At 37.5% G+C, this 20396-nt stretch overlaps 1 long non-coding RNA gene across 1 annotated transcript in view; it reads right to left on the bottom strand.

Annotated features, from left to right (window-relative positions):
* Positions 1–20396, bottom strand: part of LOC131755290 (uncharacterized) — a 189969-nt gene that overhangs the window by 9102 nt on the left and 160471 nt on the right. The window contains exon 4 of the long non-coding RNA XR_010840281.1: positions 8692–8924. This is a non-coding gene — a long non-coding RNA (uncharacterized lncRNA). The remainder of the gene's footprint in view (positions 1–8691; positions 8925–20396) is intronic.

Here is a 20396-nt window from a genome sequence, read left to right as displayed (position 1 = left end):
GCTGCAGCCACCAAGAAGCCTGTGTGCAAGCACAGGTCCCTATCCACACCTCCCCTCCTGGGACCCTGTGCAGCCCGCCACTGCCAAGGTCCCATGATCGAGGGACAACTTCCCCGGGAGAACACAGGGCACGCCTCAGGCTATTGCAACATCATGCCAGCCTCTGAAGCCACAGGCTCGCCCCGCATTTCATACTCCTCACTCCCTCCAGCCTGAGTAAGCCAGAGTCCCCTAATCAGCTGCTACTTTAACCCCATCCTGTCTGAGTGAAGAACAGATGCCCTCAGGCGACCTACTCACAGAGGCAGGGCCAAATCCAAAGCTAAACCCCAGGAACTGTGCAAACAAGGAAGACAAAGGGAAATCTCTCCCAGCAGCCTCAGGAGCAGTGGATTAAATCCCCACAATCAACTTGATGTACCCTGCGTCTGTAGAATACCTGAATAGACAACGAGTCATCCCAAATGAGGCAGTGGACTTTGGGAGCAACTGTAGACCTAGGGTTTGCTTTCTGCATCTAATTTGTTTCTAGTTTTATGTTTATCTTAGTTTACTATTTAGAGTTTATTATCATTGGTAGATTTGTTTATTGATTTGGTTGCTCTCTTCCTATTTTTTAATATATAGATATATTTGTTTTCCTTTCCCCTCTTTGTGAGTGTGTGTGTGTGTGTGTGCGTGTGTATGCTTCTTTGTGTGATTTTGTCTGTATAGCTTTGCTTTTACCATTTGTTCTGTCCAGGGTTTTTTTTGTTTTTTGTTTTTTTAGTACAGTTTTTAGTGCTTGTTATCATTGGTGGATTTGATTTTTGGTTCAGTTGCTCTCTTCTTTCTTTCTTTTTATTACTTTTAAATTTTTTTCTATTTTTAATAGTTTTTTAAAATTTTAATAACTTTTATTTTATTTTGTTCTTTCTTTTTTTCCTCCCTTTTCTTCTGAGCCATGTGGCTGACATGGTCTTGGTGCTCTGGCCGGGTGTCAGGCCTGTGCCTCTGAGATGAGAGAGCCGAGTTCAGGACATTGGTCCACCAGAGACTTCCTGGCCCCACGTAATATCAAAATGTGAAAGCTCTCCCAGAGATCTCCATCTCAAGGCTAAGACCCAGCTCCACTCAACGACCAGCAAGCTACAGTGTTGGAGCCCTATGTCAAACAACTAGCAAGACAGGAACACAACCCCACCCATTAGCAGAGAGGATGCCTAAAATCATAATAAGGTCACAGACACCTCAAAACACACCACCGAATGTGGTCCTGCCAACCAGAATGACAAGATCCAGCCTCATCCACCAGAAAACAGGCACCAGTCCCCTCCACCAGGAAGCCTATACAACCCACTGAACCAATGTTAGCCACTGGGGGCAGACACCAAAAACAACGGGAACTATGAACCAACAGGCTGCAAAAAGGAGACCCCAAACACAATAAGTTAAGCAAAATGAAAAGACAGGGAAACATGCAGAAGATGAAGGAGCAAAGTAAAAACCCACCAGACCAAACAAATGAAGAGGAAATAGGCAGTCTACCTAAAAAAGAATTCAGAGTAATGATAGTAAACATGATCCAAAATCTTGGAAATAGAATGGAGAAAATAAAACAAACATATAACAAGGACCTAGAAGAACTAAAGAGCAAACAAAAAATGATGAACACAATAAATGAAATTTAAAATTCTCTAGAAGGAATCAATAGCAGAATAACTGAGGCAGAAGAACGGATAAGTGACCTGGAAGATAAAATAGTGGAAATAACTACTGCAGAGCAAAATAAAGAAAAAAGAATGAAAAGAATGGAGGACAGTCTCAGAGACCTCTGGGACAACATTAAATGCACCGACATTCGAATTATAGGGCTCCCAGAAGAAGAAGAGAAAAAGAAAGGGACTGAGAAAATATTTGAAGACATTATAGTTGAAAACTTCCCTAATATGGGAAAGGAAATAGTCAATCAAGTCCAGGAAGTGCAGAGAGTCCCATACAGGATAATTCCAAGGAGAAACATGCCAAGACAGATATTAATCAAGCTATCAAAAATTAAATTCAAAGAAAAAATATTAAAAGCAGCAAGGGAAAAAGAACAAATAACATACAAGGGAATTCCCATTAGGTTCACAGCTGATCTTTCACCAGAAACTCTGCAAGCCAGAAGAGAGTGGCAGGGCATATTTAATGTGATGAAGGGAAAAACCTACAACCAAGATTACTCTACCCAGCAAGGGTCTCATTCAGATTCGATGGAGATATTAAAACGTTTACAGACAAGCAAAAGCTAAAAGAATTCAGCACCACCAAACCACTTTACAACAAATGCTAAAGGAACTTATCTAGGCAGGAAACACAAGAGAAGGAAAAGACTTACAATAACAAACCCAAAACAAGAAAATGGTAATAGGAACATACAGATCGATAAATAACTTAAATGTAAATAGATTAAATGCTCCAACTAAAAGACATAGACCGGCTGAACAGATAAAAAAACAAGACCCATATATATGCTGTCTACAAGAGACGCACTTCAGACCTAGGGACACATACAGACTGAAAGTGAGGAGATGGAAAAAGATATTCCATGCAAATGGAAATCAAAAGAAAGCTGGGGCTTCCCTGGTGGCGCAGTGGTTGAGGGCCTGCCTGCCGATGCAGGAGGCATGGGTTCGTGCCCCGGACCGGGAAGATCCCACATGCCATGGAGCCTGTGCTCCACAACAGGAGAGGCCACAACAGTGAGAGGCCTGCGTAACGCAAAAAAAAAAAAAAAAAAAAAAGAAAGCTGGAGTAGTAATTCTCATACCAGACAAAGTAGACTTTAAAACAAAGACTATTACAAGAGACAAAGAAGGACACTACATAATGATCAAGGGATCAATCCAAAAAGAAATATAACAATTGTCAATATTCATGCACCCAACATAGGAGCACCTCAATACATAAGGCAAATGCTAACAGCCATAGAAGGGGAAATCAACAGTAGCACAATCATAGTAGGGGACTTTAACACCCCACTTTCACCAACGGACAGATCATCCAAAATGAAAATAAATAAGGAAACACAGCTTTAAGTGATACATTAAACAAGGTGGACTCAATTGATATTTATAGGACATTCCATCCAAAAACAACAGAATACACTTTCTTCTCAAGTTCTCATGGAACATTCTCTAGTGTAGATCATATCTTGGGTCACAAATCAAGCCTTGGTAAATTTAAGAAAATTGAAATCATAACAAGTATCTTTCCCGACCACAATGCTATGAGACTAGATATTAATTACAGGAAAAAAATCTGTAAAAAATACAAACCCATGGAGCCTAAACAATACAGCACTAAATAACCAAGAGATCACTGAAGAAATCAAAGAGGAAATTTAAAAATACCTAGAAAAAAATGACAATGAAAACACGATGACCCAAAACCTATGGGTTGCAGCAAAAGCAGTTCTAAGAGGGAAGTTTACAACAATACAATCCTACTCAAGAAACAAGAAACATCTCAAATAAACAACGTAACCTTACACCTAAATCAATTAGAGAAAGAAGAACAAAAAAACCCCAAAGTTAGCAGAAGGAAAGAAATCATAAGGATCAGATCAGAAATAAATGAAAAAGAAATGAAGTAAACAATTGCAAAGATCAATAAAACTAAAAACTGGTTCTTTGAGAGGATAAACAAAATTGATAAACCATTAGCCAAACTCATCAAGAAAAAAAGACTCAAATCAATAGAATTAGAAATGAAAAAGAAGTAACAATTGACACTGCAGAAATACAAAGGATCATGAGAGATTACTACAAGCAAACTATATGCCAATAAAATGGACAACCTGGAACAAATGGACAAATTCTTAGAAAAGCACAACCTTCTGAGATTGAACCAGGAAGACATAGAAAATATAAACAGACCAATCACAAGCACTGAAATTGAGAATGTGATCAGCAAACAAAAGCCCAGGACCAGATGGCTTCACAGGTGAATTCTATCAAACATTTTGGGAAGAGCTAACACCTATCCTTCTCAAACTCTTCCAAAATATAGCAGAGGGAGGAACACTCCCAAACTAATTATACAAGACCACCATCACCCTGGTACCAAAAAAGACAAAGATGTCACAAAGAAAGAAAACTACAGGCCAATATCACTGATGAAAATAGATGCAAAAATCCTCAAAAAAATACTAGCAAGCAGACTCTAACAGCACATTAAAAGGATCATACACCATGATCAAGTGGGATTTATCCTAGGAATGCAAGGATTTTTCAATATACACAAATGAATCAATGTTATAAACCATATTAACAAACTGAAGCACAAAAACCATATGATCATCTCAATAGATGCAGAAAAAGCTTTTGACAAAATTCAATACCCATTTACAATAAAAACCCTCCAGAAAGTAGGCATAGAGGGAACTTACCTCAACATAATAAAAGCCGTATGTGACTAACCCACAGCCAACATCATTCTCAATGGTAAAAAACTGAAACCATTTCCTCTATGATCAGGAACAAAACAAGGTTGTCCACTCTCATCACTATTATTCAACATAGTTTTGGAATTTTAGCCACTGCAATCAGAGAAGAAAAAGAAATAAAAGGAATCCAAAGTGGAAAAGAAGAAGTAAAACAATCACTGTTTGTAGATGACATGATACTATACATAGAGAATCCTAAAGATGCTACCAGAAAAATACTAGAGCTAATCAATGAATTTGGTAAAGTAGCAGGATACAAAATTAATGCACAGAAATCTCTTGCATTCCTATACACTAATGATTAAAAATCTGAAAGAGAAATTAAGGAAACACTCCCATTTACCGCTGCAACAGAAAGAATAAAATACCTAGGAGTAAACCTACCTAAAGAGACAAAAGACCTGTATGCAGAAAACTATAAGACACTGATGAAAGAAATTTAAAAGGATACACACAGATGGAGAGATATACCATGTTCTTAGATTGGAAGAATCAATATTGTGAAAATGACTATACTATCCAAAACAATCTATAGATTCAGTGCAATCCCTATCAAACTACCAATGGCATTTTTCACAGAACTAGAACAAAAATTTTCACTATTTGTATGGAAACACAAAAGACCCCAAATAGCCAAAGCAATCTTGAGGAAAAAAAAAAAAAAACGGAGCTGGAGGAATCAGGCTCCCTGACTTCAGACTATACTACAGAGCTACAGTAATCAACAGTAAGGTACTGGCACAAAAACAGAAATATAGATCAATGGAACAGGATAGAAAGCCCAGAGATAAACCCACACACATGTGGTCACCTTATTTTTGATAAAGGAGGCAAGAATATACAATAGAGAAAAGACAGCCCCTTCAATAAGTGGTGCTGGAAAAACTGGGTAGCTACATGTAAAAGAATGAAATTAGAACAGTTCCTAACACCATACACAAAAATAAATTCAAAATGGATTAAAGACTTAAATGTAAGGCCAGACACTATAAAACTCTTAGAGAAAAACATAGGCAGAACACTCTATGACATAAATCACACCAAGATCCTTTTTGACGTACCTCCTAGAGAAATAGAAATAAAAACAAAAATAAACAAATGGGACCTAATGAAAGTTAAAAGCTTTTGTACAGCAAAGGAAACCATAAACAAGATGAAAAGACAACCCTCAGAATGGGAGAAAATATTTTCAAATGAAGCAACTGAAAAAGGATTAATCTCCAAAATTTACAAACAGCTCATGCAGCTCAATATCAAAAAACAAACAACCCAATCCAAAAATGGGCAGAAGACCTAAATAGACATTTCTCCAAAGAAGATATACAGATTGCCAACAAACACATGAAAGGATGCTCAACATCACTAATCATTAGAGAAATGGAAATCAAAACTACAAAAAGGTATCACCTTACACCCATCAGAATGGCCATCATCAAAAAATATCTACAAACAATAAATGCTGGAGAGGGTGTGGAGGAAAGGCAACCCTCTTGCACTGTTGGTGGGAATGTAAATTGATACAGCCACTATGGAGAACAGTATGGAGGTTCCTTAAAAAACTAAAAATAGAACTACCATATGACACAGCAATCCCACTACTGGGCATATACCCTGAGAAAACCATAGTTCAAAAATGTCAAGTACCACAATGTTCATTGCAGCTCTATTCACAGTAGGCAGGACATGGAAGCAACCTAAGTGTCAATCGACAGATGAATGGATAAAGAAGATGTGGCACATATATACAATGGAATATTACTCAGCCATAAAAAGAAACGAAATTGAGTTATTTGTAGTGAGGTGGATGGACCTAGAGTCTGTCATACAGAGTGAAGTAAGTCAGAAAGAGAAAAACAAATACTGTATGCTAACACACATACGTGGAATCTTTTAAAAAAAACAAAAACGGTTCTGAAGAACCTAGGGCCAGGACAGGAATAAAGATGCAGACCTACTAGAGAATAAACTTGAGGACACAGGGAAGGGTAAGAGTAAGTTGGGACGAAGTGAGAGAGTGGCATGGACATAGATACACCACCAAATGTAAAATAAATAGCTAGTGGGAAGAAGCCTCATAGCACAGGGAGATCAGCTCGTGCTTTGTGACCACCTAGAGGGGTGGGATAGGGACGTTGGGAGGGAGATGCAACAGAGAGGAGATATGAGGATATATATAGCTGGTTCACTTTGATATAAAGCAGAAAATAACACATTATAAAGCAATTATACTCCAATAAATATGTTAAGAAAAAAAAAAGAAATTACGCTGCCATTCACTGAATTTGATGGATAAAAACTTAAATGGTAATGCTAATAAGATCTCATCTTTTTGAATCTTTTTTTTTTTTTTTTTTTTTTTTGCCATGGGTAAAAAATAAAGGTCAAGGGAACCCCTCTCCCTTTTAACATTCTCATGAAACAGGAAGATGTCTCAATTTGAAAGAAAAGGGCAGGATAATCCATCCTTCTAAAGGACTCTTCTTTATTAGTTTGACAAGTTTAATTTAGTTCTGGTTGCTGTGATCACATCCTGGGTAAAGATACACACTCAGTGAGAGCAATGAGGTCTTGATGAATCAGGACCCCCCAGGAGCCCTTAGTAATGGAATCAGCATGAAGCAGTGAGGTAGGACTGTTGGGATTCTGATAGAATAACTGGATCTGCAGATTACCGTGGTGAGAAAGACTTCAAGCTTTCTGGTACATTTTTCACTTCCAAAGAACTTTTCAAGCTTTTTCTAGTTAGTTCTCAGCCTATCTGCAGGGAATATGAGATAAACTGAGGCATGGAATGACACTGAATCAATCTAGTATTCCATCTACAAGATCCCTGGCACCTTTTGTGATGTAGTACCTGACCTGAGAAACTGACATTCAAGAGATCCTTTCTTCCCTGGATGAAGGAACTGGTGTCTGAGTACTCACTGTTTAGGAAAACAGAAGTTTCATGCAAGAGATAGACAACAAGGCAGTGAAGGGAAGAGAGGACAATTTCTCCCTTACACACCAAGTTGACTGAATAGCCAATTGCCTTAAGAAACAGAATGAACCTTTAAATTCTCACATATACAATTCAGTGATAGAAAAAATTTCAAGGATGTTACCATAATGACTTTTGGAGAGTAAGATTTGGGGGATCAGAGAGAGAAAGAGCTTTTACTTTTCATCTTATATACATTTACTTGTTTAAGTGTTTTTTACAATGATTCTGTATTCCTTTGGTTATCTTAAAAATTTATAAGCTAGAGCCCAGAGGACACTGAGTGTAGGAGATAAAGCTAAGAGTATAGGAAGCTAGAATTTGGAGAGGAGAGAGCTGCATAGAGAGAACCCCAGAACTCTGCAAAGGGTGTCCATGAGTATTCAGCAGAATACTGATCAGTGTATGAAAGTGAAGAAACTACACAAAGCTGGGGAAAGAACACCAAAAGGATTGGAGGGAACAGTGCCTGTTACAATCAGCCAGACTGGAAAACCTCATAGTTCACGGGGTACTGGATCAAGCAATAAGAACAGTCCTGAGTAAATAATGGAGAATAATGAGCCCTAGACACAATGCTGCTCTGGTCAGCCTAAAAAAAGTTTAAAAGCAAGACCTGAAAGGATCAAACTATGTCCAAGTGACTTAACCTCATCCCAAAATAAAGTTGAAAAATATTTATAGAAATACAAAAATATCCAGCAACCAAGAAATTAAAGTTCATAATGTCTAGCATCCAATCAAAAATTACCAGGCATTCAGAGAGGCATGGAAATATAGCCCATAGGGTGTTGAGAAATCAGTTGAAACTGAACCAGAAATATCACAGGTGTTAGAATTAGCAGATAAGAACATGACAACAGTTATTATAACTGTATTCCATATGTTCAAAAGTTTAACATCGAATGTGGTAAGTAGAAACATGGAAAACACAGAAAAAGAGATACAAATAAAAAAAATCTTGAGATGAAAACTACACTAAATGGGATTAATAACAAATTAGACATTGCAGAGATCAGTGAACTTAAGACATAGCAATAGAAACCATGCAAAGTAAAACATGGACAGAAAAAATACTTTAAAAAGTGAATGAAGCATTTTTGAATTGTGTGACAACCCCAAGCAGCCTTGGAGTTGTAAATGTGTAAATAGAATTCCGAAGGAGGAGAATGATAACAGAAAAAAAGTACTTGAGTAAACAATGGTAAAACATTTTCCAAATTTGGTGAAAAATAAAACTCACATATCTAAAAAGCTCAACAAACTCCAAGAACAAGAAATATGAAGAGAGCTTCCCTGGTGGCTCAGTGGTTGAGAGTCCGTCTGCCAATGCAGGGGACACAGGTTCGTGCCCTGGTCTGGGAAGATCCCACGTGCCGCGGAGCGGCATGGCCCATGAACCACGGCTGCTGAGCCTGTGCGTCCAGAGCCTGTGCTCCGCAATGGGAGAGGCCACAACAGTGAGAATCCCGCATACTGCAAAAAAAAAAAAAGAAAAAGAAATATGAAGAAAACTGCTTCAAAATAATTCAACTGCTCAAAACTAGTGATATGGATAAAATCTTAAAGCAGCCAGAGGAAATAAGATACATTATATACAGAGGAACAAAGATAAACATGACAGTACGTTTCTCATTAGAAATTATGCAAGCTAGAAGATAAGGGAGGAACATTGTTAAAATACTGAGAGAATAAAAAAACAAACCTGTCAACCTAAAATTCTATACCTAGTGAAAGTATCTTTCAAAATTCAAGGAGAAATGAAAACTTCATTCAAAAACTGAAAGGATTTATCACCAGAAGTTCCATGCTATGAGAAAAGTTAAAGGAATACTTTCAGACAGAAGGAAAACAATAACAGATGGGAATATGGATCTATACAAAGAAATTTAAAAAAGAAACAACTGATAACTCTGTTGATAAATATAAGATTTGTTAACTCTGTTGGTAAATATGAGATTTTTTCTTAATAATTAAAGTCTTTTAATTGATTATTTAAGCAGAAATAATAACATTGTATTGATGGGTTTATTAAATGTACAAGTAAAATGTATGAAAACAATAATGTAAAGCCTGGAGAGGAGAAACAAAAATATACTATTGTGAGATTCTTATAAGAATGGAGCAATGTAATATCATTTGAAGATAGACTATGATAAGACACAGATGGATACTATAAAGCCTAAAGCAACCACTAAAATAACAACAAAAATAATAGCTAATAGCAAACAAAAGACATAAAATAGATACTAAAAAGTACTCAATCAAAAAGAAATCAGAAAAGGAGAAAAAAAGGAGCAAAGAGAATACAGGAGACAAGAAAATAAATGGCAAACTTGTAGATTTAAACCTAACCATATCAATAATCACATTAAGTGGAAATGATAAAAAAATATCACCCTTTAAAAGGTAGGAATTATCAGATAGGATATTTTTAAAGAAAGACAATTATATGCTGTCCACAAGAAACCCACTTTAAATATAAAGACCCAAAGAGGTTAAAAGTAAATGGATGGAAAAAGTTATACCATGATAAAATTAATTTTTAAAAAAAGCTGGAGTGGCTATATTAATATCAGACAAAGTACATTTCAGAGCAAAGGATAATACCAGAGATAATAAAGCTCATCTGACAGCAGTGGCATATACATTCTTTTCAAGTGCATATAAAACATTTATCAAGATAGACTGTATTCTTGGCCATGAACCAAACATTAATGAATTTAAAAGAATTCAAGTCATATAATGCATGTTCTCTGACAGCAGTGGGATTAAATTAGAAATGAATAACAGAAATATATCCAAATACTTGGAAACAAGGTGATACGCTCCTAAATAACTCATGAGTTAAAGAATAAATCAATTGAGAAATTATAAAGCATTTGAACTAATTGAAAAGCAAGAGTACAACAAACCACAATTTGTAGGATGCAGGTAAAGCAGGACTTAGAGGGAAATTTATAGCACCAAATGCACAAGAAGAAATGTCTCAAATCAGTGACACCAGTTTTGATCTTAAGAAACTAGAAAATAAAAAAGAGTAAATGAAACCTAAAGTAAGTGGAAGAAAAAAATAATGAAGATCATTACCTAAACAAATGAAACAGAAAATATAAAATCAATTGAAACCAACAGGTTTCTTTGTTCCTTGAGAAAATAAAAATAATAATAAACTTATAGCCAGACTCATCAGGAAAAGAGAAAAGACACAAATTACCAGTATTAGGAATGAGAGGGGTAGCATCAGTACAGATTATACAGATATTAAAAAGATAACAAGAGAATTTTGAACATTATGCCAATACTTTCTACAACTAAGAGGAAATGAACAAATTCACTGAAAGATACAAACTACTAAAACTTATTTAAGAATAAATAGATACCTTGATAGACCTATACCTAAAAAAGAAATTAAATTTTTAGTTTAAAACCTTCACATAAGCAAGCCCGAGGCCCAAGTGGCTTCACTAGTGAGATCTACCAATATTTAAGAAAGAATTTATACCAGTTCTACACAACCTCTTCCAAAAATTAAAGATGAGGGAACACTTCCCAGCTCATTATATGAAGCCGGCATTGCCCTGACACCAAAACCAGAGACATTACAAGAAATGAAAACTGGAGACCAATATCTCTCATGGGTATAGATAAAATAATTCTCAATAAAATATTAGGAAATTGAATCTAGCATTATATATAAATAGAATCAATGTAGTTCACCATAATATCAAAAGAAAATCAATATGATCAACTCAATAAATGTAGAAACAGCATCTGAAAAAAATCCAGCCAATATCTATTCCTGACAAAAACACAGAAAGCAAGAGGAAATTCTGCCAGCAGATGGCCTTCAGACTTGAACTGTAACCTGAGCTCTTTCCTGGGGCTCCAGCCTGCCTACCCATCCTGCAGATTTTGGACTTGTCAGCCTCCATAATTGCAGGAACCAATTCCTTAAAATATATCTTTCTCTCTACATATTCGCATCTTATTGGTTCTGTTTCTCTGGAGAATTCTGACTAACACACAACCCAAAAGTATTTCAGCTGGAGAATGGATAAACTGAGATGCATCCAATAATGGAATTCTCCTCCTAATAAAAAATGGTAGACTACAGTTAAACTCAACAAAGTGGATGAATCTCAAATGCATTGTGCTAAATGAAAGAAGCCAAAGTTAAGAATAACCTTTCCTAGAGCTTCCCTGGTGGTGCAGTGGTTGAGTATCTGCCAGCCAATGCAGGGGACACAGGTTTGAACCCTGGTCAGGGAAGATCCCACATGCTGAGGAGCAACTAGGCCCATGAGCCACAACTACTGAGCCTGCACGTCTGGAGCCTGTGCTCTGCAACAAGAGAGGCTGCAACAGTGAGAGGCCCGTGCACCGCGATGAAGAGTGGCCCCCGCTTGCTGCAACTAGAGAGAGTCCTCGCACAGAAATGAAGACCCAACACAGCCAAAAATAAATTAATTAATTAAATAAATTTAAAATATAAAAATAAATTTTAAAAAAATAAACTTTCCCAGATCACAGAATTAATAAACTGTTCTTGGGCTTCCCTGGTGGCGCAGTGGTTGAGAATCCGCCTGCCGCTGCAGGGGACACAGGTTCGTGCCCCAGTCCGGGAAGATCCCACATGCCGCGGTGCGGCTGGGCCCGTGAGCCATGGCCGCTGAGCCTGCGCGTCCGGAGCCTGTGCTCCGCAAAGGGAGAGGCCACAACAGTGAGAGGCCCGCATATCACAAAAAAATAAAAAAATTTAAAAAATAAACTGTTCTTCTTTATAGCACAGATGTGATCTTACTTATTCCACTGTTTACTGTAGACCTCCCACACTGAAATGAAAGCATCACAAAGTTAGATTTTTGTCTTTTTCACTGCTGGACCCCAGCACAATGTGTCTAGAACAGTTGCTGGCACAAAGTACACAGAGATTAGTTGAGTATTAAATGAACAAGATTCAAACTCAGATCTGGCTCCAAAGCCAACTTTTTTCACAGCTCCAAATTGTGTCTTATACCTCCTTGGATGATAGTGAGGAATCCTCTTACATGCTGGATTTGCCCTAAGCACCCCATGACATATGTTGTTGGCACCATGCATAAGCCATGATCTACCAGAGTCCTACTTGGTGGCAGACAGAGCTATATTCTTTACAGAGGTTACCTCATTCAGTCCCACCATACACCTGTGAGTTGGGGACTATCACCACTGTTTGGTGAATCAGAGAACTGAGTTCCAGAGAGATTACATGCTTACAAGGTCACAGACTGAGAATTGTCTGGCTCCAAAGTTTTTTACATATTTCTTTAAAAATCACACACTATAAACAAGTTAATTATTCTTATGAATATTGTGAAAACTAGAACTAGATTTGGGGTTTTAGTCAGATTATGTCAACAGCAGTGAAAAATGGACATTTGGTCATTCATTATCATTTCAACATATATTTTGAGCACCTACTACATGCCAGGTAACATGCTAGGCACTGGGAACAAAGTGTTGAATAAAATGGTCCATGTTCCTTTTCTCATGTGTGTGTTGTGACAATTGATAGAGAACTTAACTCAAACTAGCTTAAACAATAAAAGGAATTTTTGGTTCATATTACTATTAAGCCCAGAGGTAGGTCTTACTTCAGGCATGGCTTGATCCAGCATCTCAAACCAACAAGCCAATTTCTTTCTTTCTTTCTTTCTTTTTTTTTTTTTTTGTGGTACGTGGGCCTCTCCCTGTTGTGGCCTCTCCCATTGTGGAGCACAGGCTTCAGATGCACAGGCTCAGCGACCATGGCTCACGGGCCCAGCCGCTCCGCAGCATGTGGGATCTTCCCGGACTGGGGCATGAACCCGTGCCCCCTGCATCGGCAGGCGGATTCTCAACCACTGTGCCACCAGGGAAGCCCATCTTTCTTTCTTTCCTTCCTTCCTTCCTTCCTTCCTTCCTTCCTTCCTTCCTTCCTTCCTTCCTTCCTTCCTTCTTTCTTTCTTTCTTTCTTTCTTTCTTTCTTTCTTTCTTTCTTTCTTTCTTTCTTTCTTTCTTTCTTTCTTTCTTTCTTTCTTTCTCTTTCTCTCTTTCTTTCTTTCTTAACGCTATTCATCCAGCAGTCTTTCTCTTGTAACTAAATCTCTCTTCTTGGTTGCAAGATGATTTCTGGGACCTACATGCTTTCTTAATATGTCTAAATTGAGAGAAGTATCCTTCTTGGTAGTGAGGACACTTAGAACTCACTCAGCACCCACTTCTTTTCCACCCATGGCAAACTTTGAAGAAACCACATACATCAAAAGACTTTCCCCCCACGCCCACCCCCACTTTTTGGTATTGCTGATCTGTGTGGAAACTGAAGCAAAGGAGACTTCAGAGTCTGGCTGACCCTAGCTTTCCATTTTTTGTCATCATTGGCTGTCAGTATGGAATCTGCCATGGCTGAGATATGTGTGGCTATGGAATCAGCCCGGAACTGAGCAGAAAGAGACTTGTTTGAGTTCCAGCTAAGCCACTTCACAGCTCTGTGGTTTCTATAAATCACCTCAAGGCTCTGAGCTTCAGCTTCCTCTTTGGTAAGCAGATAACAATATCTACCCTTGTCAACTTCGCAAGATTGTTCTAAAAATGCATTTCATTGATCCATTCATTCAATAACGATTTACTGGTAGCCCATTCTATGCCAGATATTGAGTTAGATTCTAAAGATACATCAGTGAATAAAACAAAGTTCCTCTGTCTCAAAGCTTATGGTAGAGGAAAACAGACTGTAAATTAATCAAAAAATGAATATGTAATATATCAGGTGGTAATGAGGGCTATGGAGAAAAATGACACAGGGTAAAGGAAATGAGGGTTTCTTTGATATTTTATATAAGATGGTACATGAGTGACTATTGGAACAGAGATATGAAGGAAATAAAAGAGTGAGCCATGCAAAGATATTAGGGAAGAGAAGGTACAGCACATGCAAAGGCCCTGAGGTGATGGGATGATTGGTATTTATGAGGAATAGCAGGGAGGTCAGTTTGGCTGAAGCAGAGTGAATGAGGGAAGGGTGGTAGATGGTGAGGTCAGACAGGTAACATGGAGCTAAATCAGTTCAGGGCTCTAGGCCATAGTAAAGATTTTGGCTTTTACTCTGATTAAGATAGAAGGCATAGAATGGTGTTAGGTGATGTGTGCTTTGTAAAGATCATTCCAGAAGCTACGAGAACACGCTTCATGGGAGCCAGATTGGAAGCAAGGAGACCAGGTAGGAGGCTATTGCAATAAAGCAAGTGAGAACTGACAGAGGCTTGGATCAAGCTGATAGCAGAGGAGGTGGGGAAAAGTGGTCAGATTGTGGGTATATTTTGAAAGTAGCATCAACAAGCCTTCCTGATGGATTGGATATCAACTGTAAGAGAAAAGAGAGGAGTCAAGAATGATCCCCAGTTTGGTGCCTAAGAAGTGAGAAAATGGAGTTGTTACTTATTGAGATGAGGAAGACTGCAGACAGAATAACATGGAAGGTCTCAGTGTACTAGGACCTCAGTTTGGGAAACATTAGTTTTGAGATGCCTATTAGACATCCAGATGATGATGTATAACACTGGACATAGGTATTTGGAGTTCAGGGAAGAGATGTAGAGTGGAACTATAAATCTGGAAGTTGGCAGCCTATACAAAGCCTTAAGAATGGATAAGATAACCTAAGGAATATGTAAAGAGGAAACAATTCTGAGGTCTGTGAAGAGGAAACTCCAATATTTAGAAGTCTGGGAAGAGAGAGAGGCATGGCTAAGAAAAACAAAAATAAGAAGCAGACAATGAGGTAGAAAGAGGAACGAGAGAGAGAGAAGTGAAGAAAATGGGTAAGGAAGGAGGGGCTATCATTTCCATTTATTATCCAGTACCTTGGATGAGTATCACGATGGTAGATATAAACCCGAATATATCACTAATTACATTAAGTGTAAGTGGATTAAGTAGTTTAATTAAAAGTCTATAATTATAAAAAAATTTAAAAACAAAATTTAATTTTGTGCTGCTTACTAGAGAATACACCTTAAATATAGGACTTAGAGTAATTAAAAATTAAAGATCATAAAGGATATACTCTGCAAGTATTTTCCAAAAGAAAGCTGGTATACTATAGCAACAGCAAAGTAGACTCAAGGCAAGAAGCATAATTAGGATAAAAATTAAAGTTTCATAATGATTAAAAGGATTAACTCTCCAAGAAAACATTCAATTTCTCAATTTATATGTACACTAAAAACATAGCTTCAAAATGCACAGAACAAAAATTGACAGAATTGTAAGGAAATATAGGCAAATCCACACTCATAGTGGGAAACTTTAACACTGGGAATTTTTTTTAACATCTTTATTGGAGTATAATTGCTTTAAATTGTTGTGTTAGTTTCTGCTGTATAACAAAGTGAATCAGCTATACGTATACTTATATCCCCATATCATCTCCCTCTTGCGTCTCCCTCCCACCCTCCCTATCCCACCCTTCTATGTGGTCACAAAGCACTGAGCTAATCTCCCTGTAACACTGGGACTTTAAAAACTTTAACAATGAGAAATATTTTTCTCCATAAAAGATATAATAGGTAGAAAAAAATCAGTAAGGATATATAAAATCTAAATAACACAATTAACAAACTTGATATATTGGCATGTGCAGAATATTGTGCCCAAAAGAATGTCCATTCTTTTCAAGTGTACATGGAACATTTATGCTGGCCATAAAAGAAATTTCAACAAGTTTCAAAAGGTTGAAATCACTCAGAATATGTTCTCTGACCACAGAAAGTTAAGCTGGAAATCAATAAAAAGAAAAAAAAGTAGAAATTCCTCAAATGCTTGGGAATTTAGCAATATACTTTTAAATAGGTCACAGAAAAACTTTTCAATGGCAACTGGAAAATATCTTTAACTAAACGACAATGAAAATATATCAAAACATGGGGAATATGACTAAAGCCCTGGTATGAGACAAATTATAGACTTAAATGCATATATTTTAAAAGAAGAACGGATGAAAATAAAAAATCTAGTTACCTATCTTGAAAAAAAAGAACTGCAAATTATATCTAAAGAAATGAGAAGGAAGGAAATAATAAAAGCTAAGGGAAGAAATTGATGAAATATAAAACAAACATTCAGAAGAGAAAATCAACATGCCCAAAAGCTGGCACTTTGAAAAGAATGATTAAAATGTTAGGTTTCTGATAAGAAAGAAATAGAGAAAGCACAAATTACCAACTTGAATGAAAAAGAGGACATCAGTCCAAAGCCTACAGATATTTAAAAGATAATGACAATATATTATGAACAATTTTTATTAATAAATTAAAAATTTTAGATAAAAAGAAAAATCCTCAGAAAAACAAAAGTAACAAAAAACTGACGCAAGAAGAAATAAAAAACCTGGAATAGTCCTATATATATTAGAGATATTGAAGCTGTAATCAACAACATCTATACAATGAAACCTCCAGGCACAAATAGCTTCCCTCTAAGTAAATTCTTCTAGATATTTATGAAGGAAATGGCACCAATCTTACATAAACAGTTGAAGAGACTAAAAAAAAGAGAAATATTTCCTAACTTGTCTAATGAGGCCATTGTAACCTTGACACCAAAAACTGACCTGAAATGGAAAAAATTTACAGGTCAGTGAGTCTTACGAACAGATACAAAAATACCAAACTAGCAAATTAGATTCAATGAAAGATAAAAATGATAATAAATCATGATCGTGTTAGATTTGTTTCAGGAATGAAAGGACAATTTCATATCAAAATAAATTACTATAATTTACCATATTGACTGAATAAAGGAAAAAATATGATCATCTCAGTAGATGTATAAATAGCTTTTGATGAATTTCAACACCCATTCGCAACTAACTGAAAAATCGTCCTTGCACAGGAATAGAAATTAAGAATCTTTAATCCAATAAAGTGTGTATACAGAAAAACCTACAGCAAGTATCATTCTTAATGATACTACTGAAAGCTTTATGCCTCAGAATGAAAATGAGCAAGGATGCCTGTTTTTCCATTTTTATTAAATATTTAACCAGAGGTTCTAGTCAGTGCAAAAGGGCAAGAAAAAGAAAAGGTATACAATTCAGAAGAAAAAAGTAAAATCACCATTATTTGCAAAAAATATGACTTTGTACCTGGTAAATACAAAAGGATCTACAGACAAACTATCAACATAAATAAATGAATTTAGAAAGGTCATCATTAATAAGTGAATTTAACAAAGTCCCTAGTATAAAGACAATTGTATGTAAAAATCAATTTTATTTCTATGTAACAGCCATGTAAAACTTCAAAAGAATACTATTTGTATCAGCATAAAAATATCAACATTAATGATAGAAATTAAGGAAGACTAAATAAATGCAGAGACATACCATATTCATGGATCAGAAGACTCGTTATTGTAAAGACCTCAATTTAAGCTCAAATTTAACTACAGATCCAATGCAATTAATATCAAATTCCTAGAAGTTTTTTTGTGGAACTTGATGAGTTAAATCTATGTGGAAATGCACAGGGCAAAATGCCAAGACAATCTTGAGGAGAGAGAGAACAAAGCTGGGTGTCTTCAACTATCAAATAACAAGACAGTATGTTGGCTACTATCAAAAAGACAAGAGATAACAAGTGTTGGCAATGATGTAAAGAAAAGGGAACCCTTGTGCACTGTTTGTGGGAATGTAAATTGGTGCAGCCACTATAGAAAATGGTATGAGGTTTCTCAAAAAATTAAAAATGGAACTACCATCTGATCCAGCAATTCCACTTCTGGCTATTTATCCAAAGGAAATGAAAACACTAACTCAAAAATATATCTGCATCCCCTACGTTCATTGCAGAATTGTTTACAACAGCCAAGGCATGGGAACGAGTCAATCAATGGAAGATTAAATAAAGTGTTTCCCCCCGACTGAAGGACCCCACCTGTAGGCAGCCCTCTCCATCCAGCCTCCCTCCCTAGGTACTGATGACTGCGTCATACACTTGGCATCAGCTGCCAGCTGAGACCAGCATTAGGACCCTACAGCATCCCATGTTTCTCAAAATTCTGCCCCCACCTTTATAAATAGCCCCTTATTAAACTCCTCAAATGACCCACTTTGACTGCTCCCTGTTTCCTATCAGGACCCTGATGGATTCAGAAGATAAATTTTCAGCCAAGGAGAAAGAAGATGAAGGAAAATAAAGCAAAATGAGGTGATGAAAAGCAGCAGGTAGGAGGGGGTGACTCTAGATAGAGTGGTCAGGGAAGGCCTTGCCTGGAATGGAGACATTTGGATTGGGAGCTGAATGACAAAGAGAAGCTAGTCATGAGAAAAGCCAATTAAATAGGTCTATTTCTTTTGATATCCTGATCATACCCCAGGGTTAAACACTTCACTGCAGGACTTAATGCCTTGAATGTGCATGCCCTATAATTCTCCAGGAAGATGTAACTAAGTAGCATTTCCCAAACCACACCTTTGACCCAGATCCTTTTTCTCTAAAGCAGCGCTGTTCAATAGAAATCTAATGTGAGCCACCAGTGTAATTTTAAAACTTTTAGTAGCCACATTAAAATAAATAAAAAGAAAGTGGTGAAAATAATTTTGATAATATAGCTTATTTAATACAATATAACCAAATATTATCAATTCAACACATAATATAAAATTATTAATGAGATATTTTCCATTCTTTTGTGAAGACTAATACTAAGGCTTTAAAATCTGGTGAGTTTTGGGCTTCCCTGGTGGCGCAGTGGTTGAGAGCCCGCCTGCCGATGCAGGGGACATGGGTTCGTGCCCTGGTCCGGGAAGATCCCACATGCCGCGGAGTAGCTAGGCCCGTGAGCCATGGCCTCTGAGCCTGTGCGTCCGGAGCCTGTGCTCTGCAACGGGAGAGGCCACAGCAGTGAGAGGTCCGCGCGTACTGCCAAAAAAAAAAAAAAAAAAAAAAAAAGCAAAAAAAATCTGGTGAGTTTTGTATGCTTCCAGCACATCTCAATTCAAATCTAGCCACATTTCAAGTGCTTGGTAGCCATATATAGCCAACCTATTGGACAGTGAAGCTCTAGAGAATTGTGTGGATCTTCTGTTTTGCAGGGCACTCTTCAGGAAACCCTTCCCTGAAAAGGAACCCATGGCTAGAACCTATCCCCATGGCAAAGAGCTAGGACATAATGATCTTGGAAAGGCAGCGGTGAGCGGTGGTGTGAAGCTAGATCTTAATTCCCTGCCCAGGAATTGAACCTGGGTAGGCTGGATGAAAACTGGGAATCTTAGCCACCAGACCAGCAAGGGCTAGAGGCTAGAAGCTATTTTTCCCTGGCTCTTGCCCCCACTGAAAAATGCATTTCTCAGGGAGGGAAAAACTGTAAAAACAGATAGATACAGAGTTTATTATTAGAGACATAGCACAAGAACAAGTGGGAGAGCACACAGAGAAACAGTTTGTTTAGTGAAGACAGAAGCAAGGCAGAGATGCACACCTGCAGAGAAAGGGTGTGGGCATCCTCCCTAATGAGGAGGAGTGCAGTAAAGAGGCAGTTAAATCATTTATATAGGTCAGTTCTTCCGGGTCTTTGTTTACCTTTGGCCAATTATCTGGTTCTTTTTCCACACCTGACTTTACCCTAGGGCCCTCCCCAACATGCGTGCGCAACTTTTTTCCAAGATGGATTCCAGCCCAGAGGCCTATGGGGCAGCCTTAGCATCACATACTATGTGAGGGTGGTGCCCCCTCCTTTGTGACCCCCAAGGAGCCTTTCTGTTCATGTGCAGTGTCTCCCTTGCCCCAAGGATGGGAAATATGTGACCTCTTGATCCTTTCCTCAAACAGCATCTAGCCCCTCTCTGTTCCTGCCATGACTGTTATCTTAAGGTGTCCACAGGAGACAAAGCCTGGCTATTTACCCTGTTTCTGTTGTTACTTT

This window comes from Kogia breviceps, chromosome 4 (genome assembly GCF_026419965.1).
Source record: "Kogia breviceps isolate mKogBre1 chromosome 4, mKogBre1 haplotype 1, whole genome shotgun sequence".
Taxonomy (NCBI): Eukaryota; Metazoa; Chordata; class Mammalia; order Artiodactyla; family Physeteridae; genus Kogia; species Kogia breviceps.
Note: the sequence above shows the minus strand (reverse complement) of the source record. Positions and strands in the feature narration are given on the sequence as shown.